This window comes from Pleurodeles waltl, chromosome 8, assembly GCF_031143425.1.
Source record: "Pleurodeles waltl isolate 20211129_DDA chromosome 8, aPleWal1.hap1.20221129, whole genome shotgun sequence".
Taxonomy (NCBI): Eukaryota; Metazoa; Chordata; class Amphibia; order Caudata; family Salamandridae; genus Pleurodeles; species Pleurodeles waltl.
This window is the reverse complement of record NC_090447.1, coordinates 1,545,847,116-1,545,865,208: the sequence shown is the minus strand read 5'-3', so window position 1 is coordinate 1,545,865,208 and position 18,093 is coordinate 1,545,847,116. Positions and strand designations below refer to the sequence as shown.

At 49.1% G+C, this 18,093-nt stretch overlaps 1 protein-coding gene across 4 annotated transcripts in view; it reads left to right on the top strand.

Moving 5' to 3' along the window:
- The window catches only part of LOC138248972 (uncharacterized), a 268,238-nt gene that overhangs the window by 48,757 nt on the left and 201,388 nt on the right, over positions 1-18,093 (top strand). For all 4 annotated transcript variants that reach the window (XR_011194683.1, XM_069203021.1, XM_069203022.1 and 1 more), the window contains 2 exons: positions 591-696; positions 1,931-2,036. The gene's annotated coding sequence lies outside the window, so the exon portion shown is untranslated. The remainder of the gene's footprint in view (positions 1-590; positions 697-1,930; positions 2,037-18,093) is intronic.

The following is an 18,093-nucleotide window of genomic DNA, read 5'->3' as shown; positions in this document are numbered from 1 at the left end:
CTCACTTTTCAGGGTCTTGGGGAGGGTTATTTTTCTAACTCTCACTATTTTCTAATAGTCCCAGCGACCCTCTACAAGGGCACATAGGTTTGGGGTCCATTTGTGGTTCACATTCCACTTTTGGAGTATATGGTTTGTGTTGCCCCTATCCCTATGTGTCCCCATTGCATCCTATTGTAACTATACATTGTTTGCACTGTTTTCTAAGACTATACTGCATATTTTTGGTATTGTGTATATATATCTTGTGTATATTTCCTATCCTCTCACTGAGGGTACACTCTAAGATACTTTGGCATATTGTCATAAAAATAAAGTACCTTTATTTTTAGTATAACTGTGTATTGTGTTTTCTTATGATATTGTGCAAGTGACACTTGTGGTACTGTAGTAGCTCCACACGTCTCCTAGTTCAGCCTAAGCTGCTCTGCTAAGCTACCATTATCTATCAGCCTAAGCTGCTAGACACCCTATACACTAATAAGGGATAACTGGGCCTGGTGCAAGGTGCAAGTACCCCTTGGTACTCACTACAAGCCAGTCCAGCCTCCTACAGTGACTATTACCTGTCTCTCTTCCATTGTCAACAGGTCCACCAGCGCTCTGTACACTGGAGGATGCCGCCATCTCATCACCTGCCCCAGCGGACGTGCCCTATGGAGGAGAACAGCGAGCAGAGAGTCAGCCTACACTGAGGTAACACAAAATGTCATTTTCACACATTTATTATTCCGCAATGTGCCTTTTACTGTGTGTATGCAAGGCCTAGATAGGTGTGACGCAGTTATTATTAATGCCATGTGGCCCTCTGACTTCGGGTGAGCACCGTTTCACGCATCCTCGTAGTGCCTGTTTCTGGCACTACTCCGGGTGCTACCTGCTGCTGAGAGGGCTCCTTGTCTTGCTCGACGTCCCCTCTCTCTCCTGGTCCAATTTGCAACCTCCTGGTCCCTCCTGGGCCGCAGCAGCGTCCAAAAACACTAACCGCACGATTTGCAGCTAGCAAGGCTTGTTGGCGTTCTTTCGGCGGGAAAAGACTTCTGCACGACTCTCCACGGCGAGAGGGATGCGTCCACCAAAGGGGAAGTCTCTAGCCCTTTTCGTTCTTGCAGAAACCTCAGCTTCTTCTGTCCAGTAGAAGCTTCTTTCCATCCACAGCTGGCATTTCCTGGGCATATGCCCATCTCCGACTTGCTTGTGACTTTTGGACTTGGTCCCCTTGTTCCACAGGTACCCTAGGTTGGAAATCCACAGTTGTTGCATTGTTGGTTTGTGTCTTTCCTGCATTATTCCTCTAACACGACTTCTTTGTCCTTAGGGGAACTTTAGTGCACTTTGCACTCACTTTTCAGGGTCTTGGGGAGGGTTATTTTTCTAACTCTCACTATTTTCTAATAGTCCCAGCGACCCTCTACAAGGTCACATAGGTTTGGGGTCCATTTGTGGTTCACATTCCACTTTTGGAGTATATGGTTTGTGTTGCCCCTATCCCTATGTGTCCCCATTGCATCCTATTGTAACTATACATTGTTTGCACTGTTTTCTAAGACTATACTGCATATTTTTGGTATTGTGTATATATATCTTGTGTATATTTCCTATCCTCTCACTGAGGGTACACTCTAAGATACTTTGGCATATTGTCATAAAAATAAAGTACCTTTATTTTTAGTATAACTGTGTATTGTGTTTTCTTATGATATTGTGCAAGTGACACTTGTGGTACTGTAGTAGCTCCACACGTCTCCTAGTTCAGCCTAAGCTGCTCTGCTAAGCTACCATTATCTATCAGCCTAAGCTGCTAGACACCCTATACACTAATAAGGGATAACTGGGCCTGGTGCAAGGTGCAAGTACCCCTTGGTACTCACTACAAGCCAGTCCAGCCTCCTACAGTGACTATTACCTGTCTCTCTTCCATTGTCAACAGGTCCACCAGCGCTCTGTACACTGGAGGATGCCGCCATCTCATCACCTGCCCCAGCGGACGTGCCCTATGGAGGAGAACAGCGAGCAGAGAGTCAGCCTACACTGAGGTAACACAAAATGTCATTTTCACACATTTATTATTCCGCAATGTGCCTTTTACTGTGTGTATGCAAGGCCTAGATAGGTGTGACGCAGTTATTATTAATGCCATGTGGCCCTCTGAAATGGCGGCTGCCTGACCTGTAAGGTGGGATATGAGGTAACTGCGCTGGCGTTCTACACCGTTGCGGTAGACGGTCGAAGACCACGGTGCAATCCTGCATTGGTTAACATTGGACCCTAAGGGTCCGAGGAGCCAATGGTGATGTACGCCGGCGGTGACGGTACGCACCGCCGCGGAAATGACCGCCATTTTCTGTCTGTTCACTCAATTGATACCTGACCTTCAACAGGAGAGGACCTACACTGCAAGTGCTGCTGTGACCTCAGTCTGGAAGCGACGATGGCTCATGTGTCTTGGAAAAGGGCCCCTGCCTTCACTTCGGAGGAGTTGGAGAAATTAGTGCATGGGGTCCTCCTCCAGTACATACAACTGTTCGGTCCTCCAGACAAACAGGTGAGTACACTGTGACCATGCTGCATGAGCAATGCCTGTTTGGAGTGGTGTGGATGGAAGATACATGGGGGGGGGGACTGAGGCCTGCATGAGCGGACGGGGAGTGTATGTGCGTCAGGGCAAGGGTGGGAACGTGGGCCAATGAGTATGACGGTCCGGATGGGTAAAGATCATCTTTTTCCCCTGTACTGTTCCTCTAGGTCAGCGCCCACCAGAAGAAGGATATTTGGCGTGCCATCGCCAAGGACGTCCGGACCCTGGGGGTCCACCACAGACGGAGCACCCACTGCCGTAAAAGATGGGAGGACATTTGCCGCTGGAGCAAGAAGACGGCGGAGGCCCAGATGGGTATGGCCTCCCAACGTGGGAGGGGTGCCCGTCGCACCATGACCCCCCTGATGTTCCAGATCCTTGTGGTGGCGTATCCGGAGTTATATCGGTGCTTGAGGGCATCACAGCAGCCACAAGGGGGTGAGTACAGTCCCATTCATCTGACTCTGCGCGCATTAAGAGGTGTCTGGGTGGGGGGGTGGGTAGTGGGTTCCCCTAGGCCAGGGCGAGCTTGGTAGGCAAGGTTCCTTGAGAGGCAGGTTCAGTGGAACTCCAACCCCACTAGTGGTTAGAGCAATCTGCACCTAGTCAGGCTCCTGTGACTTCCATTTGTGCAGCAATCGGGCTTAGGCCTTGTACCCCACGGGCATGTGAATAATCTACGAACAATAAGTGCATGGCGTAGTGCAGAGGGCTGCTGTGCCTGTAGTGTCTGCCAACTGTAGTGGTGTTGCATACACTGAACATGTCTTTCTTCTGTCTTCCCCCCACCCTTTTTGTGGTCTCCCTGTTCTTGTGTCCAATAGCATCATCAGGCGGAGGAGCAGTGGCACCGGAGCAGGAGAGAGCTGCGTCCCACTTGTCCCTTGAGGGCGAAACTATGGAGTCTGAAGCCACCAGTGGGATGGAGGGCGAGGGGAGCTCCACGGCGGGGACAGGAGCAGACACCAGTGACAGCGACTCCTCCTCTGATGGGAGCTCCCTTGTGGTGGCGGGCCCCTATGTGCCCCCCGCATCAACAGGTACGGACGCCACCCCCCTTACCAGCACCACCCTCCCGGCAGCCCTTCAGCGTGTGTCCTGTGCCCGCTCACCCAGGAGGGTGGGCATCTCCTTCACCCCAGGCACCTCAGGCCCTGCCCCAGTCAGCCCTGCTGCCGTCAGTGAGGAGGCTATTGACCTCCTGAGATCCCTCACTGTTGGGCAGTCTACTATTCTGAAAGCCATCCAGGGTGTTGAGAGGCATTTGCAACAAACAAATGCATACCTGGAGGGCATTCATTCTGGCCAGGTGGCCCAACAGAGAGCATTTCAGGCTCTGGCCTCAGCACTGATGGCAGCCATTGCCCCTGTGTCCAGCCTCCCCCCTCCAACTTCCTCCACCCAGACCCAATCCCCTGTACCTCAGCCTATGCCAAGCACACCATCAGACCAGCATGCACACACCTCAACACACAAAAGTGGCTCAGGCAACCATAAGCACCACACATCCCTCAGGCACTCACACAAGCATCATACCCATGCAGACATACCAACATCCACTGCCTCCACTGTATCCCCCTCCTCCACGTCTCCCTCCTCCCTCCCTGTCTCATCTCCACTCACACCTGCATGCACTACATCTTCAGCCATTACCTCCATCACCAGCACGCCCATCACCACACACCACTCACGTGCACTCACCACCCCACTACCATTCACACATCCCCTGTGTCCTCTCCCATTGTATCAGTGAGCCCTCCTCCCAAAGTACACAAACGCAGGCACACACCCACCAAACAGCCATCCACCTCACAACAGCCTACAGCCCATGCACATTCACCCAAATTCAGCAGACGGACACCTCCTACAACCACTACCAAACCCCCTCCATCTACCCGTCCCAGTGTGTCTAACAAAAACTTTTCCTGGCTAATATCGACCTCTTCCCTACACCTCCTCCCCGTCTGTCTGCTAGGGCCAGGCTTTCCCGGTCCCAACCCAGCACCTGTAAACTTCACACTTGTATAGCACACTACTCAACCGTTAGGGTCTCAAGGCACTGTACGCCTACCACTGTGGAACCCCTCTTGGCTTTTCCCTATGAGGCACCCACTCCTGGACAGCCCCAGGGTGAAGCCAGGCTTCCAAGCATTGTGAGAGCCATTGTGGAGATTAAGCAAGCTATTGCCCAGAGTTACAGAGTGGGAATCACTAATTAGATTAGGCACTGAGGCGAGAATTATCTGGTCCAAGGGAATTGAGCCCAAGACCCGCCGAGGTGGGAATTGAACCCTGGTCCCGGGGCAGATCTCTGCATCAGGGTCTGCTGCTCTAACCATTGTGCCACACTTCTCCTCAGCCACCACATCCTCAGGCACAGTGGTGCCAGAAACTGCGGGCTATTGGAGTGCGCCAAACATCAGGGCTGCCAGTGTGCCACGGAGCGAGGGCAAGGACATTCCGCCACCTGCCAAGCTAAAAAAGTTGCCCACATCCCAGAGGGAGAAGCAGAAAACACCTGCCTTCAAGGGGTCAGGGAAAACGAAAGGGGATAGTGGCAAGACAGCTGCGCCATCATCAAAGGTGGGGAAGGGCCAGAAACTGAAGGACAGGTCAGGACAGGGCATGGTGTCTGTAGGAGGCTGGACTGGCTTGTAGTGAGTACCAAGGGGTACTTGCACCTTGCACCAGGCCCAGTTATCCCTTATTAGTGTATAGGGTGTCTAGCAGCTTAGGCTGATAGATAATGGTAGCTTAGCAGAGCAGCTTAGGCTGAACTAGGAGACGTGTGAAGCTACTACAGTACCACTTAGTGTCATATGCACAATACCATAAGAAAACACAATACACAGTTATACTAAAAATAAAGGTACTTTATTTTTATGACAATATGCCAAAGTATCTTAGAGTGTACCCTCAGTGAGAGGATAGGAAATATACACAAGATATATATACACAATAACAAAAATATGCAGTATAGTCTTAGAAAACAGTGCAAACAATGTATAGTTACAATAGGATGCAATGGGGAAACATAGGGATAGGGGCAACACAAACCATATACTCCAAAAGTGGAATGCGAACCACGAATGGACCCCAAACCTATGTGACCTTGTAGAGGGTCGCTGGGACTATTAGAAAATAGTGAGGGTTAGAAAAATAGCCCACCCCAAGACCCTGAAAAGTGAGTGCAAAGTGCACTAAAGTTCCCCTAAGGACAAAGAAGTCGTGTTAGAGGAATAATGAAGGAAAGACACAAACCAACAATGCAACAACTGTGGATTTCCAATCTAGGGTACCTGTGGAACAAGGGGACCAAGTCCAAAAGTCACAAGCAATTCGGAGATGGGCAGATGCCCAGGAAATGCCAGCTGTGGGTGCAAAGAAGCTTCTACTGGACAGAAGAAGCTGAGGTTTCTGCAGGAACGAAAAGGGCTAGAGACTTCCCCTTTGGTGGACGGATCCCTCTCGCCGTGGAGAGTCGTGCAGAAGTATTTTCCCGCCGAAAGAACGCCAACAAGCCTTGCTAGCTGCAAATCGTGCGGTTAGCGTTTTTGGATGCTGCTGTGGCCCTGGAGGGACCAGGAGGTCGCAAATTGGACCAGGAGAGAGAGGGGACGTCGAGCAAGACAAGGAGCCCTCTCAGCAGCAGGTAGCACCCGGAGAAGTGCCAGAAACAGGCACTACGAGGATGCATGAAACGGTGCTCACCCGAAGTCGCACAAAGAAGTCCCACGTCGCCGGAGAACAACTTAGGAGGTCGTGCAATGCAGGTTAGAGTGCCGTGGACCCAGGCTGGACTGTGCACAAAGGATTTCCGCCGGAAGTGCACAGAGGCCGGAGTAGCTGCAAAAGTCGCGGTTCCCAGCAATGCAGTCTAGCGAGGTGAGGCAAGGACTTACCTCCACCAAACTTGGACTGAAGAGTCACTGGACTGTGGGGGCCACTTGGACAGAGTTGCTGGATTCGAGGGACCTCTCTCGTCGTGCTGAGAGGAGACCCAAGGGACCGGTAATGCAGCTTTTTGGTGCCTGCGGTTGCAGGGGGAAGATTCCGTCGACCCACAGGAGATTTCTTCGGAGCTTCTGGTGCAGAGAGGAGGCAGACTACCCCCACAGCATGCACAAACAGGAAAACAGTCGAGAAGGCGGCAGGATCAGCGTTACAGAGTTGCAGTAGTCGTCTTAGCTACTTTGTTGCAGTTTTGCAGGCTTCCAGCGCGGTCAGCAGTCGATTCCTTATCAGAAGGTGAAGAGAGAGATGCAGAGGAACTCGGCTGAGCTCTTGCATTCGTTATCTAAAGTTTCCCCAGAGACAGAGACCCTAAATAGCCAGAAAAGAGGGTTTGGCTACCTAGGAGAGAGGATAGGCTAGCAACACCTGAAGGAGCCTATCACAAGGAGTCTCTGACGTCACCTGGTGGCACTGGCCACTCAGAGCAGTCCAGTGTGCCAGCAGCACCTCTGTTTCCAAGATGGCAGAGGTCTGGAGCACACTGGAGGAGCTCTGGACACCTCCCAGGGGAGGTGCAGGTCAGGGGAGTGGTCACTCCCCTTTCCTTTGTCCAGTTTCGCACCAGAGCAGGGCTAAGGGGTCCCCTGAACCGGTGTAGACTGGCTTATGCAGAATTGGGCACATCTGTGCCCAACAAAGCATTTCCAGAGGCTGGGGGAGGCTACTCCTCCCCTGCCTTCACACCATTTTCCAAAGGGAGAGGGTGTCACACCCTCTCTCAGAGGAAGTTCTTTGTTCTGCCATCCTGGGCCAGGCCTGGCTGGACCCCAGGAGGGCAGATGCCTGTCTGAGGGGTTGGCAGCAGCAGCAGCTGCAGTGAAACCCCAGGAAGGGCAGTTTGGCAGTACCAGGGTCTGTGCTACAGACCACTGGGATCATGGGATTGTGCCAACTATGCCAGGATGGCATAGAGGGGGCAATTCCATGATCATAGACATGTTACATGGCCATATTCGGAGTTACCATTGTGAAGCTACATATAGGTAGTGACCTATATGTAGTGCATGCGTGTAATGGTGTCCCCGCACTCACAAAGTTCAGGGAATTGGCTCTGAACAATGTGGGGGCACCTTGGCTAGTGCCAGGGTGCCCTCACACTAAGTAACTTTGCAACTAACCTTTACCAGGTAAAGGTTAGACATATAGGTGACATATAAGTTACTTAAGTGCAGTGTAAAATGGCTGTGAAATAACGTGGACGTTATTTCACTCAGGCTGCAGTGGCAGGCCTGTGTAAGAATTGTCAGAGCTCCCTATGGGTGGCAAAAGAAATGCTGCAGCCCATAGGGATCTCCTGGAACCCCAATACCCTGGGTACCTCAGTACCATATACTAGGGAATTATAAGGGTGTTCCAGTAAGCCAATGTAAATTGGTAAAAATGGTCAGTAGCCTGTTAGTGACAATTTGGAAAGAAATGAGAGATCATAACCACTGAGGTTCTGATTAGCAGGGCCTCAGTGAGACAGTTAGTCACTACACAGGTAACACATTCAGGCACACTTATGAGCACTGGGGCCCTGGGTTACCAGGGTCCCAGTGACACATACAACTAAAACAACATATATACAGTGAAAAATGGGGGTAACATGCTAGGCAAGATGGTACTTTCCTACACAACCCCCCCCCCCCCAAACGAAGGACAATAAGACTAGCCATGACCTGATGAGTCTTCATTGTCTAAGTGGAAATATCTGGAGAGTCCATCTGCATTGGAGTGGCTACTCCCAGGTCTATGTTCCACTGTATAGTCCATTCCCTGGAGGGATATGGACCACCTCAACAATTTAGGATTTTCACCTTTCATTTGTTTTAGCCAAAGTAGAGGTTTGTGGTCTGTCTGAACAATGAAGTGAGTGCCAAACAGGTATGGCCTCAACTTCTTCAGTGCCCAGACCACAGCAAAGGCCTCCCTCTCAATGGCAGACCAACGCTTTTCTCTAGGGGTCAACCTCCTACTAATAAAAGCAACAGGTTGATCCTGGCCCTCAGAATTAAGTTGTGATAGGACTGCCCCTACTCCTAATTCAGATGCATCAGTTTGGACATAGAATTTTTTAGAGTAACAAGGGCTTTTCAGAACAGGTGCAGAGCACATGGCCTGCTTCAGCTCCTCAAAAGCTTTCTGACAGTTTGCTGTCCATAATACCTTTTTAGGCATTTTCTTGGATGTGAGGTCATTAAGAGGGGCTGCAATGGAGCCATAGTTCTTAATGAACCTCCTGTAATACCCAGTGAGGCCTAGGAAGGCTCTCACCTGAGTCTGAGTGGTAGGGGGAATCCAATCAATAATTGTTTGGATTTTCCCCTGTAGTGGTGCAATCTGTTCCCCACCAACAAGGTGTCCCAGATAAACCACCTTACCCTGCCCTATCTGGCACTTTGAAGCCTTGATAGTGAGGCCTGCCTTTTGCAGGGCCTCCAAAACTTTCCATAGGTGGACCAGGTGATCATCCCAGCTGGAGCTAAAGACAGCTATATAGTCCAAATATGCTGCACTGAAAGCTTCCAGCCCTTGCAGGACTGTGTTCACCAACCTCTGAAAAGTGGCAGGTGCATTTTTCAAACCAAAAGGCATTACAGTAAACTGGTAATGTCCTCCAATGGTTGAAAATGCAGTCTTAGGTTTAGCATCTTCTGACAATTTGATCTGCCAATACCCTGCAGTCAAATCAAAAGTGCTTAGATACTTGGCAGATGCCAGTGTATCTATGAGCTCATCTGCCCTGGGTATAGGGTGAGCATCAGTTTTGGTTACCAAGTTGAGACCTTTATAGTCTACACAAAACCGCATTTCCTTCTTTCCATCTTTGGAATGGGGTTTTGGTACCAGTACCACAGGAGAAGCCCATGGACTGTCAGAGTGCTCAACCACTCCTAGTTCTAACATTTTCTGGACCTCTTGCTTTATGCAGTCCCTGACATGGTCAGGCTGCCTATAGATCTTACTTTTGACAGGTAAACTGTCTCCAGTATCTATAGTGTGCTCACACCAAGAAGTGGTACCTGGCACAGTAGAGAAGAGTTCAGAGAATTGATCTAGGAGGTTTATGCAATTGTCTTTCTGCTCAGCAGTAAGACAATCAGCCAAAACTACACCTTCCACAAGAGCATCTTGTTCTGTGGAAGAGAAGAGATCAGGTAGAGGATCACTGTCTTCTTCCTGTCCCTCATCAGTTGCCATGAGCAGGGTGAGATCAGCCCTGTCATAGTAGGGTTTCAGGCGGTTGACATGGAGCACCCTAAGGGGACTCCTGGCAGTGCCTAAGTCAACTAAATAGGTGACTTCTCCCTTCTTTTCAACAATTGTGTGGGGTCCACTCCATTTATCTTGGAGTGCTCTTGGGGCCACAGGCTCCAAGACCCACACTTTCTGCCCTGGTTGGTACTGAACCAAAACAGCCTTCTGATCATGCCATTGCTTCTGGAGCTCTTGGCTGGCCTGAAGATTTTTACTGGCCTTTTTCATGTACTCAGCCATTCTTGAGCTGAGGCCAAGTACATAATCCACAATATCCTGCTTAGGAGCTTTTAAAGGTTGTTCCCAACCCTCCTTTACAAGTGTGAGTGGACCCCTAACAGGGTGTCCAAAAAGAAGTTCAAAGGGGCTGAAGCCCACTCCTTTCTGGGGTACCTCCCTGTAGGCAAAAAGGAGGCATGGTAGAAGGATATCCCATCTCCTGCGGAGTTTTTCAGGGAGACCTATAATCATGCCTTTGAGAGTTTTATTAAATCTCTCCACCAGTCCATTTGTTTGTGGATGATAGGGTGTTGTGAACTTGTATGTTACACCACACTCCTTCCACATGGCCTTTAAGTATGCAGACATGAAATTGCTTCCCCTGTCTGATACCACTTCCTTTGGGAAGCCCGCCCTGGAAAATATTCCCAAGAGGGCCTTTGCCACTGCAGGTGCTGTAGTGGTCCTTAAAGGAATTGCTTCAGGATATCTTGTGGCATGGTCCACTACCACCAAGATAAACCTATTGCCTGAAGCAGTAGGAGGGTCAAGGGGGCCAACTATGTCAACCCCTACCCTTTCAAAGGGTACCCCAACCACAGGCAGTGGAGTAAGGGGTGCCTTTGGAGTTCCACCTGTCTTGCCACTGGCTTGACAGGTTTCACAGGACTTACAAAATTCTTTTGTGTCCTCAGACATCCTAGGCCAATGAAACAATGGAACCAGTCTGTCCCAAGTTTTCATTTGTCCTAGATGCCCAGCTAGGGGAATGTCATGTGCCAGGGTTAGGAGGAACTTTCTGTACTCCTGAGGAATCACTAATCTCCTGGCAGCTCCAGGTTTAGGATCCCTATGCTCAGTGTACAAGAGGTTGTCCTCCCAGTAAACTCTGTGAGAGTCACTGACATCCCCATTAGCCTGTTTGACAGCTTGCTGTCTGAGACCCTCTAATGTGGGACAGGTTTGCTGTGCCACACTCAGCTCCTCTCTGGCAGGCCCCCCTTCACCCAAAAGCTCAGCAGTGTCTGCTTCCAGCTCCTCTGGTGTAGGTTCTGCACAGGGAGGGAATTCTTCTTCCTCAGAAGTAGAATCCACTGTAGAGGGAGGGATAGTAGGAAGTGGTTTGCTTCTACTAGCCCTAGCTTTAGGGAGCACTTGGTCCATTGTTCCAGGATCCAAGCTTCCCTGTCCTTTTTGCTTTTTGGCCTGAGCCCTTGTCAAAGCAAAAATATGCCCTGGGATGCCCAGCATTGCTGCATGGGCCTCCAACTCCACATCTGACCAAGCTGATGTCTCCAAATCATTCCCTAATAGACAGTCTACAGGTAAATCTGAAGCTACCACAACTTTCTTTGGACCAGTAACCCCCCCCCAGTTGAGATTAACAACAGCCATGGGGTGGCTAAGTGTGTTGTTGTGAGCATCGGTTACTTGGTACTGGTGACCAAGTAGGTGTTGTTCAGGGTGGACCAGTTTCTCTATGACCATAGTCACACTGGCACCAGTGTCCCTGTAGGCCTGAACCTCAACACCATTTATTAGGGGTAGCTGCTTGTACTTATCCATATTAAGGGGACAAGCAACTAAGGTGGCTAAATCAATAGCCCCCTCAGAGACTAACACAGCCTCTGTGGCCTCCCTAACAAGGCCAACCCCAACTAAGTTACCAATAGTGAGCCCAGCTACTCCCTTGGATTGGCTATTAGTAGGTTTGCTCCCACCACCACTGCTATTAGTAGGGACACTAGGGGTAGCAGTAGGGGTTGTAGTGGTAGGAGCATTGGTGCCTTTCTTTGGACAACTGGGATCTGTTGTTTAATGGCCTTTTATTTTACATAAATAGCACGATGGTTTCTTTTCCTTGTTCTGATTAAAAGAGGATTTGGGCCCACCACCCCCACCAGAGTGTTTTTGTGGGCCTGATGAAGACTCATTTTTAGATTTGTCCCCACCCTTGTCAGAAGACTTACCATCCTTCTTTTTGTTGCCATCTTTGTCACCCCCTGTATGAACTTTTCTGTTCACTCTTGTTCTGACCCATTTGTCTGCCTTCTTTCCCAATTCTTGGGGAGAGGTCAGATCAGAGTCCACCAAGTACTGGTGCAACAAATCAGACACACAATTATTAAGAATATGCTCTCTCAGGATCAAGTTATACAGGCTGTCATAATCAGTAACTTTACTGCCATGTAACCACCCCTCCAAGGCCTTCACTGAATGGTCAATGAAATCAACCCAGTCTTGTGAAGACTCCTTTTTGGTCTCTCTGAACTTTATCCTGTATTGTTCAGTGGTTAAGCCATAACCATCCAGGAGTGCATTCTTAAGAACTTGGAAATTATTAGCATCATTTTCTTTCACAGTAAGGAGCCTATCCCTACCTTTTCCACTAAATGATAGCCATAGGATAGCAGCCCACTGCCTTTGAGGGACATCCTGTACAACACAGGCCCTCTCAAGTGCAGCAAACCACTTGTTAATGTCATCCCCCTCCTTATAAGGGGGAACTATCTTGTGCAGATTCCTGGAATCATGCTCTTTTGCAGGATGACTATGGGGAATACTGCTGCTGCCACCATGGGTTTCTAAACCCAACTTCTGTCTTTCCTTCTCTAGTTCAAAAGACTGTCTATCCAAATCCAGCTGTTGCATTTTAAGCTTCAGTCTGGTTTGTTCCACCCTCAACTTATTGAGTTCCCTCTCTAACATTCTGTCATCAGGGTTGGTGGGAGGGACATTCCTAGATACAGAGGTATGATGGGAATGAACAGAAGGAGACCTGTCCCTTACAGAAGCCACCCTAACAGCTTGGCTAACAGAAACATTACTACCAGTATGGTGAGAATAAATGCTTTTGCTATGATGTGAGATAACACTATTTGTATGGTGTGGCTCATCATCATTACCAACTATGCTAGACTGTCTAGTAATGGGCAGGCTAGGAAGTTTCTTTCCTGAATCTTTTCCTGGGGGAGTCCCTGAATCAGATTGGGAACTATTAGGTACTTTTTCAACAGATGGGGCACCTATAGCCTTATCTTGTTCTCTAAGCATGTTAAGTAACAGTTCCAAGGAAGGATTCTTCCCTACACTCAAACCTCTCTCTATGCAGAGACTCCTTGCTCCTTTCCAGCTAAGGTGATCATATGCAAGTTTGGACAGATCAACATTTTGGCCTGTGCCAGACATTTTTAGAGAGAGTTAAAGTGATAGAAAAAGAGAAAAAAAATTGTCAGAGCTTTGAGAAAGACAGAGAAAAAAACTTTTAAAACTTTTTAGAACTTTTTAGAAAGTTAGAAGTACTTTTCAGCACTTAGAAAAGAGGAAATGCAAAACTTTTTGGCTATGTGTATATACACTGACCTTGTTTTGTATATTTTTCTCTTATGAAAAGTACAATGACAAGAGTGGTAAGTAGTCTCAAAGCACTTATCCCACCGCTGCACAACCAATGTAGGAGGCTGGACTGGCTTGTATTGAGTACCAAGGGGTACTTGCACCTTGCACCAGGCCCAGTTATCCCTTATTAGTGTATAGGGTGTCTAGCAGCTTAGGCTGATAGATAATGGTAGCTTAGCAGAGCAGCTTAGGCTGAACTAGGAGACGTGTGAAGCTACTACAGTACCACTTAGTGTCATATGCACAATACCATAAGAAAACACAATACACAGTTATACTAAAAATAAAGGTACTTTATTTTTATGACAATATGCCAAAGTATCTTAGAGTGTACCCTCAGTGAGAGGATAGGAAATATACACAAGATATATATACACAATAGCAAAAATATGCAGTATAGTCTTAGAAAACAGTGCAAACAATGTATAGTTACAATAGGATGCAATGGGGAAACATAGGGATAGGGGCAACACAAACCATATACTCCAAAAGTGGAATGCGAACCACGAATGGACCCCAAACCTATGTGACCTTGTAGAGGGTCGCTGGGACTATTAGAAAATAGTGAGAGTTAGAAAAATAACCCTCCCCAAGACCCTGAAAAGTGAGTGCAAAATGCACTAAAGTTCCCCTAAGGACAAAGAAGTCGTGTTAGAGGAATAATGCAGGAAAGACACAAACCAACAATGCAACAACGGTGGATTTCCAATCTAGGATACCTGTGGAACAAGGGGACCAAGTCCAAAAGTCACAAGCAAGTCGGAGATGGGCAGATGCCCAGGAAATGCCAGCTGCGGGTGCAAAGAAGCTTCTACTGGGCAGAAGAAGCTGAGGTTTCTGCAGGAACGAAAAGGGCTAGAGACTTCCCCTTTGGTGGACGGATCCCACTCGCCTTGGAGAGTCGTGCAGAAGTGCTTTCCCGCCGAAAGGACGCCAACAAGCCTTGCTAGGCGCAAATCGTGCGTTTGGCGTTTTTGGACGCTGCTGGGGCCCAGGAGGGACCAGGTGGTCGCAAATTGGACCTGTAGAGAGAGGGGACATCGAGCAAGACAAAGAGCCCTCACTGAAGCAGGTAGCACCCGGAGAAGTGCCAGAAACAGGCACTACGAGGATGCGTGAAACAGTGCTCGCCGAAGTTGCACAAAGGAGTCCCACGTCGCCAGAGACCAACTTAGAAAGTCGTGCAATGCAGGTTAGAGTGCCGTGGACCCAGGCTTGGCTGTGCACAAAGGATTTCCGCCGGAAGTGCACAGGGGCCGGAGTAGCTGCAAAGTCGCGGTTCCCAGCAATGCAGCCCAGCGAGGTGAGGCAAGGACTTACCTCCACCAAACTTGGACTGAAGAGTCACTGGACTGTGGGGGTCACTTGGACAGAGTCGCTGGATTCGAGGGACCTCGCTCGTCGTGTTGAGAGGAGACCCAAGGGACCGGTAATGCAGCTTTTTGGTGCCTGCGGTTGCAGGGGGAAGATTCCGTCGACCCACGGGAGATTTCTTCAGAGGTTCTGGTGCAGAGAGGAGGCAGGCTACCCCCACAGCATGCACAAGCAGGAAAACAGTTGAGAAGGCGGCAGGATCAGCGTTACAGAGTTGCAGTAGTCGTCTTTGCTACTATGTTGCAGGTTTGCAGGCTTCCAGCGCGGTCAGCCGTCGTTTCCTTATCAGAAGGTGAAGAGGGAGATGCAGAGGAACTCGGATGAGCTCTTGCATTCGTTATCTGAAGTTTCCCCAGAGACAGAGACCCTAAGTAGCCAGAAAAGAGGGTTTGGCTACTTAGGAGAGAGGATAGGCTACTAACACCTGAAGGAGCCTATCAGCAGGAGTCTCTGACGTCACCTGGTGGCACTGGCCACTCAGAGCAGTCCAGTGTGCCAGCAGCACCTCTGTTTCCAAGATGGCAGAGGTCTGGAGCACACTGGAGGAGCTCTGGACACCTCCCAGGGGAGGTGCAGGTCAGGGGAGTGGTCACTCCCCTTTCCTTTGTCCAGTTTCGCGCCAGAGCAGGGGCTAAGGGGTCCCTGAACCGGTGTAGACTGGCTTATGCAGAATTGGGCACCTCTGTGCCCAACAAAGCATTTCCAGAGGCTGGGGGAGGCTACTCCTCCCCTGCCTTCACACCATTTTCCAAAGGGAGAGGGTGTCACACCCTCTCTCAGAGGAAGTTCTTTGTTCTGCCATCCTGGGCCAGGCCTGGCTGGACCCCAGGAGGGCAGATGCCTGTCTGAGGGGTTGGCACCAGCAGCAGCTGCAGTGAAACCCCAGGAAGGGCAGTTTGGCAGTACCAGGGTCTGTGCTACAGACCACTGGGATCATGGGATTGTGCCAACTATGCCAGGATGGCATAGAGGGGGCAATTCCATGATCATAGACATGTTACATGGCCATATTCGGAGTTACCATTGTGAAGCTACATATAGGTAGTGACCTATATGTAGTGCACGCGTGTAATGGTGTCCCCGCACTCACAAAGTTCAGGGAATTGGCTCTGAACAATGTGGGGGCACCTTGGCTAGTGCCAGGGTGCCCTCACACTAAGTAACTTTGCACCTAACCTTTACCAGGTAAAGGTTAGACATATAGGTGACTTATAAGTTACTTAAGTGCAGTGTAAAATGGCTGTGAAATAACGTGGACGTTATTTCACTCAGGCTGCAGTGGCAGGCCTGTGTAAGAATTGTCAGAGCTCCCTATGGGTGGCAAAAGAAATGCTGCAGCCCATAGGGATCTCCTGGAACCCCAATACCCTGGGTACCTCAGTACCATATACTAGGGAATTATAAGGGTGTTCCAGTAAGCCAATGTAAATTGGTAAAAATGGTCACTAGCCTGTCAGTGACAATTTGGAAAGAAATGAGAGAGCATAACCACTGAGGTTCTGATTAGCAGAGCCTCAGTGAGACAGTTAGTCACTACACAGGTAACACATTCAGGCACACTTATGAGCACTGGGGCCCTGGGTTACCAGGGTCCCAGTGACACATACAACTAAAACAACATATATACAGTGAAAAATGGGGGTAACATGCCAGGCAAGATGGTACTTTCCTACACAACCCCCCCCCAAACGAAGGACAATAAGACTAGGCATGACCTGATGAGTCTTCATTGTCTAAGTGGAAATATCTGGAGAGTCCATCTGCATTGGAGTGGCTACTCCCAGGTCTATGTTCCACTGTATAGTCCATTCCCTGTAGGGATATGGACCACCTCAACAATTTAGGATTTTCACCTTTCATTTGTTTTAGCCAAAGTAGAGGTTTGTGGTCTGTCTGAACAATGAAGTGAGTGCCAAACAGGTATGGCCTCAACTTCTTCAGTGCCCAGACCACAGCAAAGGCCTCCCTCTCTATGGCAGACCAACGCTTTTCTCTAGGGGTCAACCTCCTACTAATAAAAGCAACAGGTTGATCCTGGCCCTCAGAATTAAGTTGTGATAGGACTGCCCCTACTCCTAATTCAGATGCATCAGTTTGGACATAGAATTTTTTAGAGTAACAAGGGCTTTTCAGGACAGGTGCAGAGCACATGGCCTGCTTCAGCTCCTCAAAAGCTTTCTGACAGTTTGCTGTCCATAATACCTTTTTAGGCATTTTCTTGGATGTGAGGACATTAAGAGGGGCTGCAATGGAGCCATAGTTCTTAATGACCCTCCTGTAATACCCAGTGAGGCCTAGGAAGGCTCTCACCTGAGTCTGAGTGGTAGGGGGAACCCAATCAATAATAGTTTGGATTTTCCCCTGAAGTGGTGCAATCTGTTCCCCACCAACAAGGTGTCCCAGATAAACCACCTTACCCTGCCCTATCTGGCACTTTGAAGCCTTGATAGTGAGGCCTGCCTTTTGCAGGGCCTCCAAAACTTTCCATAGGTGGACCAGGTGATCATCCTAGCTGGAGCTAAAGACAGCTATATCGTCCAAATATGCTGCACTGAAAGCTTCCAGCCCTTGCAGGACTGTGTTCACCAACCTCTGAAAAGTGGCAGGTGCATTTTTCAAACCAAAAGGCATTACAGTAAACTGGTAATGTCCTCCAATGGTAGAAAATGCAGTCTTAGGTTTAGCATCTTCTGATAATTTGATCTGCCAATACCCTGCAGTCAAATCAAAAGTGCTTAGATACTTGGCAGATGCCAGTGTATCTATAAGCTCATCTGCCCTGGGTATAGGGTGAGCATCAGTTTTGGTTACCAAGTTGAGACCTCTATAGTCTACACAAAACCGCATTTCTTTCTTTCCATCTTTAGAATTGGGTTTTGGTACCAGTACCACAGGAGAAGCCCATGGACTGTCAGAGTGCTCAACCACTCCTAGTTCCAACATTTTCTGAACTTCTTGCTTTATGCAGTCCCTGACATGGTCAGGCTGCCTATAGATCTTACTTTTGACAGGTAAACTGTCTCCAGTATCTATAGTGTGCTCACACCAAGAAGTGGTGCCTGGCACAGTAGAGAAGAGTTCTGAAAATTGTCCTAGGAGATTTATGCAATTATCTTTTTGCTCAGCAGTAAGACAATCAGCCAAAACTACACCTTCCACAAGAGCATCTTGTTCTGTGGAAGAGAAGAGATCAGGTAGAGGATCACTGTCTTCTTCCTGTCCCTCATCAGTTGCCATGAGCAGGGTGAGATCAGCCCTGTCATAGTAGG